Source organism: Monodelphis domestica, chromosome 1 (assembly GCF_027887165.1).
Source record: "Monodelphis domestica isolate mMonDom1 chromosome 1, mMonDom1.pri, whole genome shotgun sequence".
NCBI lineage: Eukaryota > Metazoa > Chordata > Mammalia > Didelphimorphia > Didelphidae > Monodelphis > Monodelphis domestica.
Genome location: NC_077227.1, coordinates 453,101,446 through 453,117,215, shown reverse-complemented (window position 1 = coordinate 453,117,215; position 15,770 = coordinate 453,101,446).

The window sequence follows — 15,770 nt, the reverse complement described above, 5'->3', positions numbered from 1 at the left end:
ACACAGCTAGGAAGTGTCTGAGGTCAGATATGAACCTAGGACCTCCCATGTCTAAACCTAGCTCTCAATCCACTGAGCTACCCAGCTGCCCCCCTACTCAGGTTTTTAAGGGAATCTAGAGCTCTTTGTTCTTTGTGGAGACCTACAACTCTCCCAAATCTCAAGCATGATCTTTCTCTCTAAAACTTCATCCAGGAATATTATTTCCACACCCTTACCAACAGCCCTGTGAAGTAGACACTGCTGGTATTATTATCCCCATTTTACAGTTGAGAAGACTGATTGAGAAACATAAATCCCACTAGCCAAGGTTACATGATTAGTTAGTGATACTAATAGAGTTAGATTTTCTTGGCTCCTGGTTAAATGTTCTTTTTGCTATACCTGCTTAGCTTTCAGGAGCTTAGCAGGAAAGTCCTGGGTTACAATAGTTTTAGCTTAAGATTTCATATATAGAGTGATTTCCTGAGGCAGAACTGACAGCTAGTTGGGGATGAGGAGGTGGTCATTTCCAGCTCAACCCTTGCTCGAAGTACCCAGGTTTGCATCAGCCCTCAGGGCCTTTGGAGCCATCTGGCTTCTCTAGGGCCTCTTTATCCCAATTCCCTCAGGACTTGAGAATGAAGGGGAGTTGAATCTAGAGAATTATCTAGAGCTAATGAGATAGGGAAGGCTGTGTCACTTTCAGTTACAGTGGGGCTTGGTGACAGAGGCAGTAGGAAGATAAGGCTGTCCCTGTTAATGCAAAGTGGACCTGGAGTCATTTGTCCTCCCTCAGAGGTTACAGTTCTGACTAAAGGTTTGACAGTTCTGACTAAGGGTCTAAGCTGTTCCTTTCATTCATTCCTCTTGACTTCCAGCAGTTGGGATCATAGGACCTGGTTTCCTAGCCAGGCTCTTCTATTGCTTGTGTGATCTTGGTCAAGTCACTTTCTCTTTTTGAGACTCTTTTGCCACCTGTAAAATGAGAGGGTTGAACTAGATGGTTTGTAAAATGCCTTTCAGCCCTTAATCTCATAATCCTTTTTGATTAGGATTAATTTTAATAGCAAATATGCTTTCCCATAACACAGTGGAACCTCCAAGATTCAGTTTCCTGGCCCAGAATCTACCTACTAAGTGGCAGCCACCAATAAACTGATTTGTCCAGACACAATACTGCACAACCTTTTTACTACTTCTTTCTCTTAGAAACCCTACTGCTCTTCAAGACTCAGCTCAGGTACCACCTCTGTGTGGTCTTTCTTGTCACTTAAGGGCTAGTGCTCCCCCAAGCAGTCAATCAATCAATCAACATTTATTAAGTACCTACTATGTACTAGGAACTGTACCAATTGATGGAGATATAAAAACATGGAAAAACCAGTCCCTTGTGTGCAGATTGAAGCATATCATTTTTCACTTTATCTCCTTCATGAGGGTTTTTTTCCCTCTTGTATTAAATGATATATCTTCTTTAACAACCTAACAAACATGGAAATATAAATCACAGGATAACACACATTTAACCTATATTATATTTCCTGCTGTCTCAGAGGAGGGGAAGGGAAAAAAGGGAGGAAGAGAAAATAAATGGAAAAATGTCAGAGTTATTTAAAAATTGTATTGACGTGTAACATTTTTAAACAATCCCTGCTCTCAAAGAGTTTACACTCTAATGAAGGAGATGGTATGCAAACAAATGTATATAAAACAAATCATTTATAAGATAAACAAGCAATAACTAACAGAGGAATGGCACTAGAGTTAGAGGAAATGTTCAGTAAAATATGGGATTTTATTTGGGACTTAAAGGAAGCTGGAGAGATCTGTAGGTGAATCTGAGAACAGAGATCATTCTAGTTATGGACCATCAGTGAAAATGCCCAGAGCCAAAAATGAAATGTCTCATTCATGGAAAAGCCAGGAGGCCAGGGTGATTGGATTAAAGAGTATGTCCAGAAGGAAAGCTTAAAAAGACTTGAAAGGTAGGAGGGAGTTAGGTTATGTAGGACCTTTAATGCCAGATGGAGCATTTTTGTATTTGATCCTAGAGGTAACAGGAAATCTCTGGAGTTTTTTGGGGGGGGGTTGGTGTGGGAGGATGACATGCTCAGACCTAAACTTTAGGAATATCACTTTAACAGTGAATAGGAGGACGGTTTGTAGTGGGGAGAAACTTGAGGTAGGCATACTCAACAGCAGACAACCCCCATACTCCAGGCATGAGGTGATGGGATAATAGTGTCAGGGGAGAGAAGAAAATATATTTGAGAGATGTAGGAAAGGTGAAATTAACAGAGCTAGGATTCTCCAAATATGCTTATTTCTTCTAGAAACTTCTTAGACATTAGGATAGAAAATAAATGCATTGATGCATGAAAATTTAAATAGTAGCTAGCATTTATATAAAATATTGAAGGTTTGTAAAGGCTTGCTTATATAAAATATAAGATTTGCTTTATATATCTTATCTCATTTGATTTTCACAGCGATCTTGTAAGTTAAATAGCCCCTGTGTTACAGATAAGGAAATTGAGGAAAGAGTGATTAAATTATTTGCCCAGGGTTACACAGCAAATAAATGTCTGATAATGAGAATACAACGGAAGCTTTAAGCTCTATCCACTGTGACACCTAGTTGCTGTAATGAATTCTGCATTTGCAATGTGCCAAGTACTAGAGACACAAATATAAAAGCAAAAGACAGTCTTTGACATCAAGGAGATTGCCTTCTAATAGGTGGAGACTACACCTGCAGGGGAGTGGTGGAAAAGTGGGACATTTTGCTTAAAAACATGATACGGATGGTGAATAGAACAGTAGGAGATTAGATTGGCAGATCCTTTCCAGTAGCAAAGGTAGTATTTATTTGATTATAATTCCAGAACTGCAAAGTGGTTGGGGAGGGAGAGGGAAAGAGACAGGTAGCAAAAGGTCCTGGAGGTAAGAAAATGAGTTAAAGAAAATAAAGTGAAGAATGACTAGGACCACAAACACCAGAAAGGCTAGTCCATCCAGTTATTTCAATGGGGATCAGCTCAGTTGGATTCAATTCAACCAGAATCAGCTTGAACAAGGAAAGGGAGATCTTACCAATAGTCACTAACTTCTTGCTCAACCCATAGAACACTATTTCTTACCTTTGCTGAGTTGTTTCACCTCTCTGCTCTCCTCTCATATCTTTTCAGAAGGATAGAAAGAGAAGAGGGTAGAGAGCAGTACTCAGGAATTACTCCCTTGGCAGGCAATACTGACTCATCTGACTTGCCACCTTCTACCAACATGTAAATCACCTTCCCCCACCATGTAGGCTTCCCTCAAGATTCTGTCTTAGACTCTCTTCTCTTCTTTCTATACACTCTCCCTTACTTATTCCATCCACAATTTATGGTGTCATTTTATCACTTCTACTATATGATTCTCCAAGTTGTAGCCCTTCATTATCTGATGTACAGCTTCATTTTTCAATTCAAAATGTTAAGACTCCAGATAACCAACTTGTCTACTCTACCAACAAGCCTAGGTTTCCTCCTAAATTTCCTATTTATCTTTAATAGGAATTGAGCTGTAGGAAAAAGATTGACAGATCTACTAGATACCACAAAATACCACAAACAGGCATCCTTTTCCCATTAATCACCCAGGCTCTCACATCTTCTATGACTACTAGAAAAGAATCCTTCCCTCTTCTGTCTTCCTCTGGCCTCTAAACTTTCACGGTCTATAACCAGCCAGGATTTAAGTTCTGAGGATCCTTCCTTTAAAATTCCATTCTAATTCTAAATTTCTATAACCATGGGAAACTAAAAGTATAAGATGGAAAGATAATATTAGGATAAATATAGTGCTAAAGAAGTGTAGGGGCAGGAGACATTCTGCCTGGGTGATGAGACCTCTAAGAGTTTATGGGTTTTGAGCTAAACACCAAAGGATGTGTTGGGATTAGGTAGACAAATATGAGTAAAGAGGATATTCAAAGCAGATGAAATAACACCAACACATTTTCCAAGTCAGTGTGTTGGAGGTTTGGATATCAAGGGAATTGGATTTCTATTTTCAGAACTATAAATGCTTAACTGTATGATCTTGAACAAGTCATCTCTCTTCTCTGGGCATCATGAGATTTATAGCAACCTCAGAGGAGGTTCCTAGCAGAGTACCCCACAGAAGACTGTATTTGGTTCTGATCTGTTCAATGTGTTTTTAATAAACTACTTTGCATGAAATGGAAATTGCAGATAGCATAAAGCTTAAAAATAGTTAACTCTTTAGATGAAAGAAAAGAGACTTAAAAGATCTCTTCAGGCTACAATAGTGACTAAGTAGATACAATGAAATTCAATAAGGATGATTGTAAAGTTGCAGCCAAGGGTAAAAATATCAACATACAGTGGTGGCAGAAGTATAATTAAGCAAACCTTTTACCTTTAAAAAATCTTAAGGTCCTAATAGACTAAACTCAATATGAGTTAAAGGGTTTTGTAAAATACTGGGAAAACCAAGGCAATTCCAGGGCATATAGATAGATATATAGTATCTTGAAGAAGTGAGGCAATTACTGCTACACTGTATTCTACCCTGTTGAGATGCAGGTAGAGTTTCATATTCAGTTCTAAGAAGCATGTTTTATGGAGATGATAGACAAGCTGGAGAGTATCCTGAGGTGAGCCCACAGCATGGTGAAGGTACTTCAAACTGTGTAAGAATTAGGCAAAGGAACTGCAGATATTTAGTTTAAAGAAAAGAAGTCTTGGGAGAAGGGACAATGGAGTGAAGTGAATCAAATAGCTAGTTTCAAGTATTTAAAAAGATTATAAGATAGGTTCAATTTGGCCTTCTTTACTCCAGAAAGAAGCATTAAGAAGAAAGGGTGGAATCTGCATGAAGATATATTTCCATACCCCATGAGGAATATTTTAGAGGTATCCAAAAGTTTAATGCATTAAATAAAAGGTATTGATTTCCTGAGACTGATTGCCATTAGAGAATGTAAGATCAATTACCAGAAACACTGTAGAATGAATTTTTGTTCAAGTATGAAGTGAATTGAATGGCTTCCAGGTTTATTCCAATTCTAAAATACTATTTGAAGGTAGGATAGAAAAGGAGGTTCCACTCACACCCCTTCATATCCCACTTCAAGTATCTTTTCACCCCCAAATCTACTTGGCAAAAACCTGTCCCCACCCTCTGGAAAAAACATCACATCTGTTTTCCAGATCATCCTTTACCTGGGACCACTGTAAGCAAATTGGTTTTGTTAGCTGATTGCTTTGCCATTAAGCCTGGAGGGGTTTGTGGGCTGGGAGAATGGCTACCCCAGTGAAGGAGCTGTCCAGGGTCTCAAAGTTATGATGAGTCCCACACTTGGCAGCTCCCGTCCCTGACCTATATTTTAATATGTGCGATTAGATTATTGCTAACGAGGCTTCTTAGGGATAAAAGAATTATGTTCACTGCCCAGGCTGTGGTAAAAGTGCAATTGAATTAGGGGTTGAAATCGTTTAGGACTGAGCTAGACAAACTGTCCCCCAGGCTGAGCAGTAACGGAGATATTAAGCTTTGGAAATTACACAGAAAAAGTATAATTGATCTAAGGTAACTTTACTAGCCTAAATTAAATAAGGTGATGGTGATAGACAGAAAGGTTAGAGACAATGAGATGGACTGAAAAGAAACTCCATCTGGAAACAAAAAAAAGAGTGCAAATAAATAGAGAATTCTTAGATCCATATAGTGTCATTACTGAAAAGGCCCTTTGTGTGTGTGTAAAGAATTTTGCAATTTGAAGGACATTTAGAGATGATTTAGTTGAATATTATTATTTGACAAATAGAGAGATGGAGGCCAAGAGAGGCACCTTTTCTATAATCGCCTAAGACATCTTGGTCATCTTTCCAACAGAAAATATGAGATTTGATGTCCAAAACACTTATGAATTAAATGGTAGTGTACCTCTTCTTCTCTGGTCATCAGGATTTTATAGTTTGTGTGAAATAAAGGGCATCTAGTCTCCAGGATCCTACTCTATTTATTAAAACAATCCCATCAAAATCCTCCAAGTCATCAGTATTCCCAACTGCCCTCCTTCCCAACTCTAATGGGTTCATTATTTTTCTTGGTCTGGAAAAGTTAGAGGTAATTTGACATTTGTATTATGATAAGTACTCTTTCAGTGCTCTGGTACAAAGCCTGTGGCAGTAATACTCAATGACAGAAAGCCAGCCTGGGAGTCAGTATAAACTTGGTTCAAGTTCTACCTCTAAGGCATACTGACTGCATTACCCTGAGCAAGTCACTTAATCTATCAGTTCCACAGGCAACTTTTTAACACTATAAATTATAAAATTGATGCCAATTTGCATTGATAGAGTTTCCTCATGGGAATTTTCTAAACTATATATTAGGGGATATATTGGGTACTGGGTCTGGATTCAGGTAGACCTGAGTTCAAATCCAGCCTCAAGCACAAGCTGAGGGTCTCTGTGCAAGTCACTTAACCTCTGTCAATTTCAGTTTCCTCCATGTAAAAAAGGTTAAAAATAAACACCTATTTTACAGGATTGTTGTGAGGATGAAATGAGAATATTTGTAAAGCATGTAGTAAAGTATCTAACACATACTAAACATTTAATAAATGCTTGTTTCCTTCATTCTCTTACAATGAAATCTCTCTCTCTCTCTCTCTCTCTCTCTCTCTCTCTCTCTCTCTCTCTCACACACACACACACACACACACACACACACACACACACACACACAATTCTTTCAAAGTGGGTTGGTTTTTGAATGGTCTTGGGCCCATCTAATGCCTAGATATGGATAGTATAAAAAGCACACAAAATGTCAAAAGTGGACGAGAATTAAAAAACATAGTGGCCTGTACTAGAAGGGACCTTAGAACATGGTACATCAGAGCTAGAAGGAACCTTAAAAATTACATGGTATATTTTACCAAGGGGGAAACTGAGACCCAGAAAGGAGAAGGTAGCCAGGTATAGTAAAAATTACACTGACTCTGAAGCCAAAGGCCCTAAGTTCAAATCACCCTCTGAAACTATAAACTATTCACTATTATATATATAAACTATTAACCTTGGGGAAGTCACTAAATCACAATTTCTCATTTGTAAAATGATAAGTTGAACTTGATGGGCTCCAAAGGTGTCTTTTATCTCTATGACTTTGATCTTATGACTATAGAGGTCCTTGAATGAAAGCAAACAGGTAATTTTCAGCAAGTAGTATGGCACACAAATTCTCCATTTCTCCAAAACTGTATCTAAATATAGAGAGAATTGCATTCAATTTATGTTAGGTGTACAGAGAGAATTCCATTCAAAATATGGCAATATTTTTGTATGAGAAAAAAGGAATAGTTCTGAATAATTTTCCTATGAATTATCTACACAATAGAATATAAGTTTCATGAGAGAAGGTTCTATTTTGCTTTAATTTTGGTATCCCTAGTGTCTAGCACAGTGCCTCACACATATTTACAACCTTAATAAAATCTTATTGAAATGCTTATCAAATCTTCAGAAAATAAAATAAGGCTTATAACTGCACTAAGACTTTTGGGATACCTCATATAGCATTTTGAAATTAGAAAAGTATTCCACATTACCTCATTTGAATTTAATAGTAACCCTGTGAGACAGGCTATGGTTGTTATTATCTTAATTTGACAGATGAAGAACCTAATACACAGAGAGGTCATGACTTGTCAAAAATCATACCTTTCTTAAGTATTAGAGGTGGGAGTGGAATTCAGGCTTCTTGACTACGGATCTAGTTATTAAATCATCACCTCTCTCCAAGATGCCTCAGAAGATCCTTAAACTGACAATTCCTTTTTTCCCATAGTAGGGTAGGATATTTAATCAAGTCATTGTCATATATCACAAAAACACACATAAAATCACATCCATTCTATTTCCCTAGAGCTTACATTTATTCCATCACAGCCAAAGCTCTCATCACCTCTCACCTGGGCTATTATAACTTCCTAATTTAGATTTAAGACTTAGTAGCTTAAAATTATACTATGACTTTTGGAACATCTTGTATATAAATATGTTGTGGGGAGATCACAGACTAATTTGTAGTGGGGCTTTAATCTTTTTTTTTCTGGAAAGAGAAGCCACACTAATTAAATCATGGATCTTTAAAGAAGAGCCTTAGATTTAGAGTCCCAGAATCCCAGAATTTGAGAGGTGGAAGGGACCTCAATGGCCATCTGGTTCAAATCCCATGCACCAGAGGAATTCCCAGTATAACATATCAGAAAACTCAGAGGACATGGTTTCAAATTTCAGTTGTGCTTCTGTAACTTTGGGAAGGTCGCTTCATCTGTATAGGTCTTGGTTTTCTCGTTTGTGAAATGAAAGCTTTAGAACAGATGTCCTTCCACCTCTAAATCTATATGACTCTCAATCAGTATTGGATTGAGTCCTGAAATAGAGCTGTCTTGACTGCAGTTGAAGACCTCAAATATTCTTAATTTCTCTATTACCAAAACCTCTATTTCAAAGATTCTCTTAATTTTTACCTTGACTGTAAACCAGGGCGAAGGGATTTGACTTCCTTTTTGCTATTATGTATTGTTCAGCCATTTAATCATAAATCTGACTCTTTGTGACCCCATTTAAGATTTTATTGAGAAGACATTGTAATGACTTGCCTTTTTCTTCTCTAGCTCATTTTACAGATGAGGAACTAAGGCAAACAAGGTTAAATGACTTGTTCAGGGTCAGTGTCTCAGGCCAGATTTGAACTCATGAAAATGAGCTTTCTTGTCTCCAGAACTAGCACCCTATCCACTGCACTACATAGTTGTCCCATGTCACTACTAGCATACTTCATATCTTGCCATTTCCCTCATTTTCTACCTCTTTTAAAGGAATTAGTAATAAAATCAACATTACTTTTGCCAATGTGAATGGTATTACAATCTATTGCCTAATAACTACTTAGAATCCTTGTTTAAGTAGACTTTTTCCCCAACAATAACAACTTTTAATAAATATCTATTATGTGTCAAGCCAAGCACTGGGGATACAAATAAATGAGTGACAATATATTTCCCCTCAAAGAAATTATAATCATTTTCAATAGTCTGTTAAAAATGCTCCTACCTTAGAGATAGCCATCACAAGTGATGACTATTTTCCTTCTTAGGGCATCATTCAATTCATATTCATCACCCCAACTAAATTCTGAAAGTTATGCTTTACTATTGGCCCCCCTGACATTTTCCCACCTTTCTTAAATAATTCAGTGTCTGATGCAGAGATGTCCTTTTTATTACAATTCCTTGCCTTATTCTAGAGAATTTCAACATACCTATTGTTGTTCCTTTAAATACTTAATCTACTCAATTACTTTAATCTACAGTGCTCTCGAGTCTCCTCTCCTTGCTGCTCCATATAGCCTCTCTCTTTGAGATCTTTGACTCATACTTTGTTAGAAAAAAAAAATTGGTTAATTTACCAAGAGTTGATTCTTCTTTCTATTTCCTTGTCTTATATTCTACTGATATCAACTCTTACTCCTTTCTTCCACTCTAATTGTAAGTTGATCTTTCTTTATGCCATGGCTCACCATTCTATATGTATTCTCTTGGTCTCTGTCTACCTTTCCCTGAAGATTGGCTTCATCATTATCTTTCTTTTCTTTTTTGTCTTCAATCTCTCTCTACACAATAATTCCTCCCAAGTCTCCCCTATCTTAGATCCTTGTCATGACTGCCAACTACTGTCTTATCTATTTCTTTCCTCCTTTTCATAACTAAACTCTCCAAAAAAAGTCACAAATATGGTAAAAGCCATATATACTAAGCACCTTCACTTCCTTTCTACTCATTATCTTCTAAACCCTTGGCAATCTGGTTTTTGAACTCAGCATTCAACTAAAACTGCTCTCTATAATCTTACACAAGAATCCTAAATCTAATGGACTCATCTCTTTTAATTTTTTTTATATTTTTAATGAATAAAAGTCTATTTTCTTCCTTCTACCCCCATTGAAAAAATCCTCATAATAAATATGCATAATCAAGATAATTAAAAAAAAACATATTGGCCATGTCCAAAAATGCATGACAACTCTGAGTCCATTATAGTAAAGTCCCAATTAAACCAAATAATGAATCCTCTTAAATGGCTGCCTTATTCCAATTCACACAACATGTTTCTATTGGTTTCTATCAATGAACATATTTTATGTAATTATAAATTTGAACAGTGAAAATTTGAAGGCATGCAATCACTTCAGGGGATTCATTGTTTATCATTCACACTAATCTAGACCTGACTATATTTCTCTGTTAGAAGATAGGTAACACTGCTCTGAGTAAAATTCTTTAGTCTTTTGAACTAATTCTTGTTATATCAATTGTTCTGGTTATTCTCTCTTCAGTCCTCTTCAGTTCATAAAAATCTTCCCAGAATTCCCAGAAAAGAGGAAATGGTCATTTTCTTAATTCCTTATAGCATGTTAGTATTCAATTGTATTTATGTGTCATAAATAATTCAGTTATTCTTCAATTGATGAGCACCCCTTTATTTACAGTTCCTTGCCAAGACAGAAAAAGCTGCTATAAATATTTTTGTACATTTGTCTCCTTCCACTCTTTCATCTCTTTAAGATATGTCTAGCAGTGGTATTGTCATATCAAATGGCATATATAATCTACTGACTTGTTGGGCAAAGTTTCCAATATCTTTCTAGACAACAGTGCATTAATATTCCTTTTTTCACACAACCTATCCAATATTTATCATTTTACTTTTTGGCCATCTTTGTAATAGTTTCTTCTTAATCCTAATCCTTTCTGTCCATCAGCATTTGAAACCACTGACCACATTCTTCTCTCTCTTTTCTAGTTTCCCATGAATTTACTCTCTCCTGGTTTTCCATCTCTCTGACCTCCTCTCAGTTTCTTTTAGTAAATCTTAATTCATGTCCTTCTCATTAGTTGTATCTATCCCCTGAGGCTCTGTCCTGAACATACTCTCTCTTTCTGTCTCTGTCTGTCTGTCTGTCTGTCTGTCTGTCTGTCTGTCTGTCTCTCTCAATACTCTTTCACTTGGTGATCTCATCAGTACCAATGGGTTCAATGATCGCATCTCAACATCTCAACAGATGGTTCCCAAATCTATTCATCCTATCCTTAGTTTCTCTTTTGAGTTCCATTCTTGTATCACCAACTGCTCAAGATGTCCAAGGAGAAGTTTCACCATCAACTTGTTCAAAATAAAACTTATCTATCACTACAGATCCACCCCCTCATATGACTTTCCCTCTTACTGACAAGGACATCACCATCCTCCCAGTCACACACATTTACAAACTCAGTGTCATTTTCTAAGGATACTTTCCATCTGCTCTGTACTTCTCTTTTTTTGCTCTGAATCATATATATTGCTTTTCTCATTAGAACATAAACTCTTTAAAGGAAGATTTTTCTTTCTCTTTGTATTCCCAGTGCTTACCACAATTCCTGGTAAATAATAAATACTTATTTATTGATTAATCCAGAACCCAGTGGAAGTCAGAGAGTGAGTGGGATATTTAGCAAAATGATGACTTTTGTCTAGCTTTGCCTTGGCCTTCTTCCCTCTTCCCAGAATTAGTGCCTTTTCCTTGCCTTTTGGTCATTCAAACTGTTCTGAATGAATCTTTAATGATGGGATGTCAGAAATTGTGACAGATATTGAGAGAAATATTTTTAAGCAGAGTTCCTACTCCTCAAATCACAGGCAGCCACTTGTTCAAAAGTTGACTTTCAGAAAACAGAAAAGAAAGAGAGCAGGTTTTTCCCATCACCACAAAGGGTTTGTAGAATACTACATAATTGCATTTTCTAGGCTTCCCCTCTGCTACCTTTGGTCACTTGGGGTCTCTGTAAAGTATTCATTACTTTCCAATTGTCTGATTTTCTTTTTTTTTTTATTTTTTCCTGTTACCTTCAGACTTTGAAATTAGTTCAGTGACTCAGCCATTTTAGACTTGTTATTAATTTCATCCTCTCCTGCATTATCAGCCCCTTTGCTTTCCTGTTTCTCAGGAGCCCGGCTTTAACCCTTTCTATAGAGAAATGAATTCTCTTTAACCCTTTGTATACATTAACTTTCATTCCTTTAGTAATTTCACCATTTTTCACAGCCTTTAATAATGATAAGCACTCTTATTTACCTCTTTTCTCTTTGGACCATTTCCAGCACTGATTTGTGAAACTCCAAACAATTCTAGAAAGGAAGGAAAATTCCAAAGTATTCTCATGGACAAATTAGCTTTACTCCAGAATATTTTCCAAGAAAAAGCTTTGAATTTAGGTAGATATTTTCTGAGAAGTTTGCGGCATTATTAAGAAATGTCTACATGATAGTACATGCAAATATTTGTTTAAATTTTAATTTGTTTATTAATTATTGAAACATTTAACTTAATTTTTTAATGAGCAAAAGTTTTTCCTCTTCCTTCTTATATACTTCTTTCCCCAGCTGGAAAATAAAAAAGAAAACCAAAAACCTTTTAGCAAGAATGCGCAGCAAAGCAAAACAAATTCTCACATTGGTTATGGTTAAAAATACCATCTCATTCTATACCTTAAGTCTATCATCTTTCTTTCAGAAAGTGAGTAGCATGATTTATCATTGGTCTTCTAAAAGCACAGTAGGTCATTGTGTCAATTAAAGTTTTTAAGTCTTTCAGAGTTGTTTATCTTAATATTATTGTTATTTTATAAATTACTCTTAGTTCTATTCAGTTTATTTGGTAGCAATTCAGATAAGTATTCCCAGATTTCTCTGAAACCACCTCTTTCATCATTTCTTGCAGTACAATAATATTTCATTACACTCAAATACCATAATTTGTTCATCCATTCCTCATTTGATAGGAAGATATGTCTTATTCAAAAGTGAACATGATAGGGGACAGGTAGGTGACTCAGTGGATTGAGAATTAGGTATAGAGACAGGAGGTACTGTGTTCAAATTTGACCTCAGACACTTCCTAACTATGTGACCCTGGGCAAGTTTGCCTAGCCCTTTCCATTCTTCTGCCTTGGAAACAATATATATATATATATATATATATATATATATATACACATATACATATACATATACATAAATCCTTACCTTCTGTAATACTGTGTATTGGCTCTCAATCCACTGAGTTACCCAGCTGCCCCCAGGAGTTTTTTTTAAGTGAATGTTGTAGGTAAAATATGTGGTGATATAGCACTACATGTATAAATAAATGAGAAAAAACAGCAACTCCATGGGTGAAACATGGAAGAGAACATTTAATTGAAAATTAACAGAGAAAGAAACAGATGTGATGTGTTGAAGACACTTACTCCAGATGGCCTATGTAGAAGGTGGAACTGGAAAAGGAGTTTGTAAAATATAACAAACTTACTAAGGAAACATCCTATATTGATGAGGAACTTCAACTTTCTCAGAATCTATTGGAGCTCTCACATTCTGCCAAAAGGAAAAGTCTAATAAATTTGTGACTTGACTTAATAATAATTTCATCCTTCAAAAGCTGGAGCAATTATCAAGGAAACCATTATCTTGGACTTGATCCTGATCAACATGGAGAAAATTATTGCAGAAGTAGGAATGAAAAGAACTTTAGGGAACATATAACCATTTTTCCCTCAAATTGAAACCATCAATATTAAAAACCTGATTAAATGTACTTAAACAATAATTTATGTTTGCCCTGATCTCTACTACCAATATTATTATGAAGCTCCAGTGTATGCTACTGCTGACATAAATACACAGGGAACTTGTCAAAAAGTTCAAATTTTTAAAAAGACATATATTAAAGGTTGAAGCAAGGGCAAGTATCCAAGTACAAATACAAAAGTGGAACATGGCTCTGTAAAAATTTTGTCATTACTTTTAGTGTCTAGAATGAGTGAGACTAGTAAAGAATACTAAAGATGATAGAAAGAATGTTTTGCTGGAAAGATCTACATAAATTGATGTGGAGTGAAATAAGTATAACCAGGAGAATATTATACATAGAAACTGAAACGCTGTGTGATGATCAAATGTAAAAGACTTTTCTATTAACAGTAATACAGTGATCCAGGGCAATTCTAAGGGATTTATGAAAAGAATGCTATCCATATCTAGAGAAAGTTTGGGGTAGAAATGCAGAAGAAAACATGTATCACTTATTTATATGGGTATATGATTTGGAGTTTTGGTTTTAAAAGTTTACTTTTACAAAAATATGGAGATAGGTTTTGAAATATAATAATGTAAAACCCAGATTGAATTGCTTCTCAATTATGGGAGGGGGACGAAGACAGCATGAATCATGTAACCTTGAAAAACTTATGTGTAGATTTGTTACCAGAATAAAATAAATAAAAATTTTAAAATTTTAAATTAAAAAAGAAAATATGTTTTGGAGTTTTTAATATAATATTGTTGTTTTGGGGGCCAGGGAAGGATCAAAGAGAAGCTAGCATAACTGCATATATGATACTTTATACATATGGTGGAAGAGACGGACAATAATGAAAAGGCTAAACTACTTAACTCTTATTTCACTGCTATTTTCTCTTTCAGGGAGAATGATTTCTGGACTAAAAAGGGTAGAACAAAAATAGTGGAAACATAAACCCAATATAAATGAAGAGATGATTAGTTAGAAACTAGCTGCATCCAATGAATTCAATTCATCAGGCTTGATGAATGAGCAACATCTGAATGAACTACATCCCTGGAGAATAAGAAAACAAGAATTAATTATTGAGCTATTGTCTGAGATCCTAGAGAATGGGAGAGATAATGAAGAAGGACAAATGTCCTTTTTTCCTCTCCCCCACAAAAACAAAATAAATGTGTACACTTTAAACTGTAGAACATTGGACTGACTTTCACTCCTTGTAAAATTCTGGAATATAATATTAGGAATGGTACTGAGCATTTAGAAAAGGAAGCATTGATCACCAAAAAAATATATCATGGCTACTGCAAAAAAAGAGGTAATGCTAGCTAACATTTTCTTTTCATTCAGAATAGGTAGGTAGATTAAAAGACATGGTATATTTAGCTATCAATATTTCACTTAACAAAATCTCTCATACTAAATTGGTAAAAAAGATGTGTTGCTAGACTATAGTGCCATTAAGTGGATTTAGAAATGGCTGAATGATTGAATCCAAAAAAGTAGATATTAATGAAAAGCAACTTTGTGTAATGTATAGAATACTGGCCTGGGAATCACAGAGGCAAGAGTTTGACTTTCACTCCAGAATCTTCACAGTTCTATGAGTGGGTAAGGAATTTAATATCTGTCAACCTGATTTTTCATTTCCATAAAATGAGAATAATAATAATAGTACCCATCTCATGAGATTGGATGGAAGGATGGTAGAAGAGAGGGATAAGGGGAAGAAAGGAAGAAAGTATCTGCTATTTGTCATAGCTAAGTGTTTTAAAATTTTCTTCTCATTTAATCCTGACAACAATCCTGGGAGGTAGGTGCTATTATTATTTCTATTTTATTAAGGAAAATGAGGCAAACAAAACTGCCTAGCCCTTACTGTTCTTCTGCCTTGGAGTCAATACTTCTAACAATTCTAAGACAGTAGGTAAAGGTTGGTTTGCTTTTTAAAAAGATTTTGACCAATTAGCACAATAGACTGAATAAACATAAAATTCAACTTTTAGGAAAACATATAAATATAGAATAAGAAAAGAATGGCAACAATAACAATTTCTGTGACAAATATTTGGGGGATGTAGTAA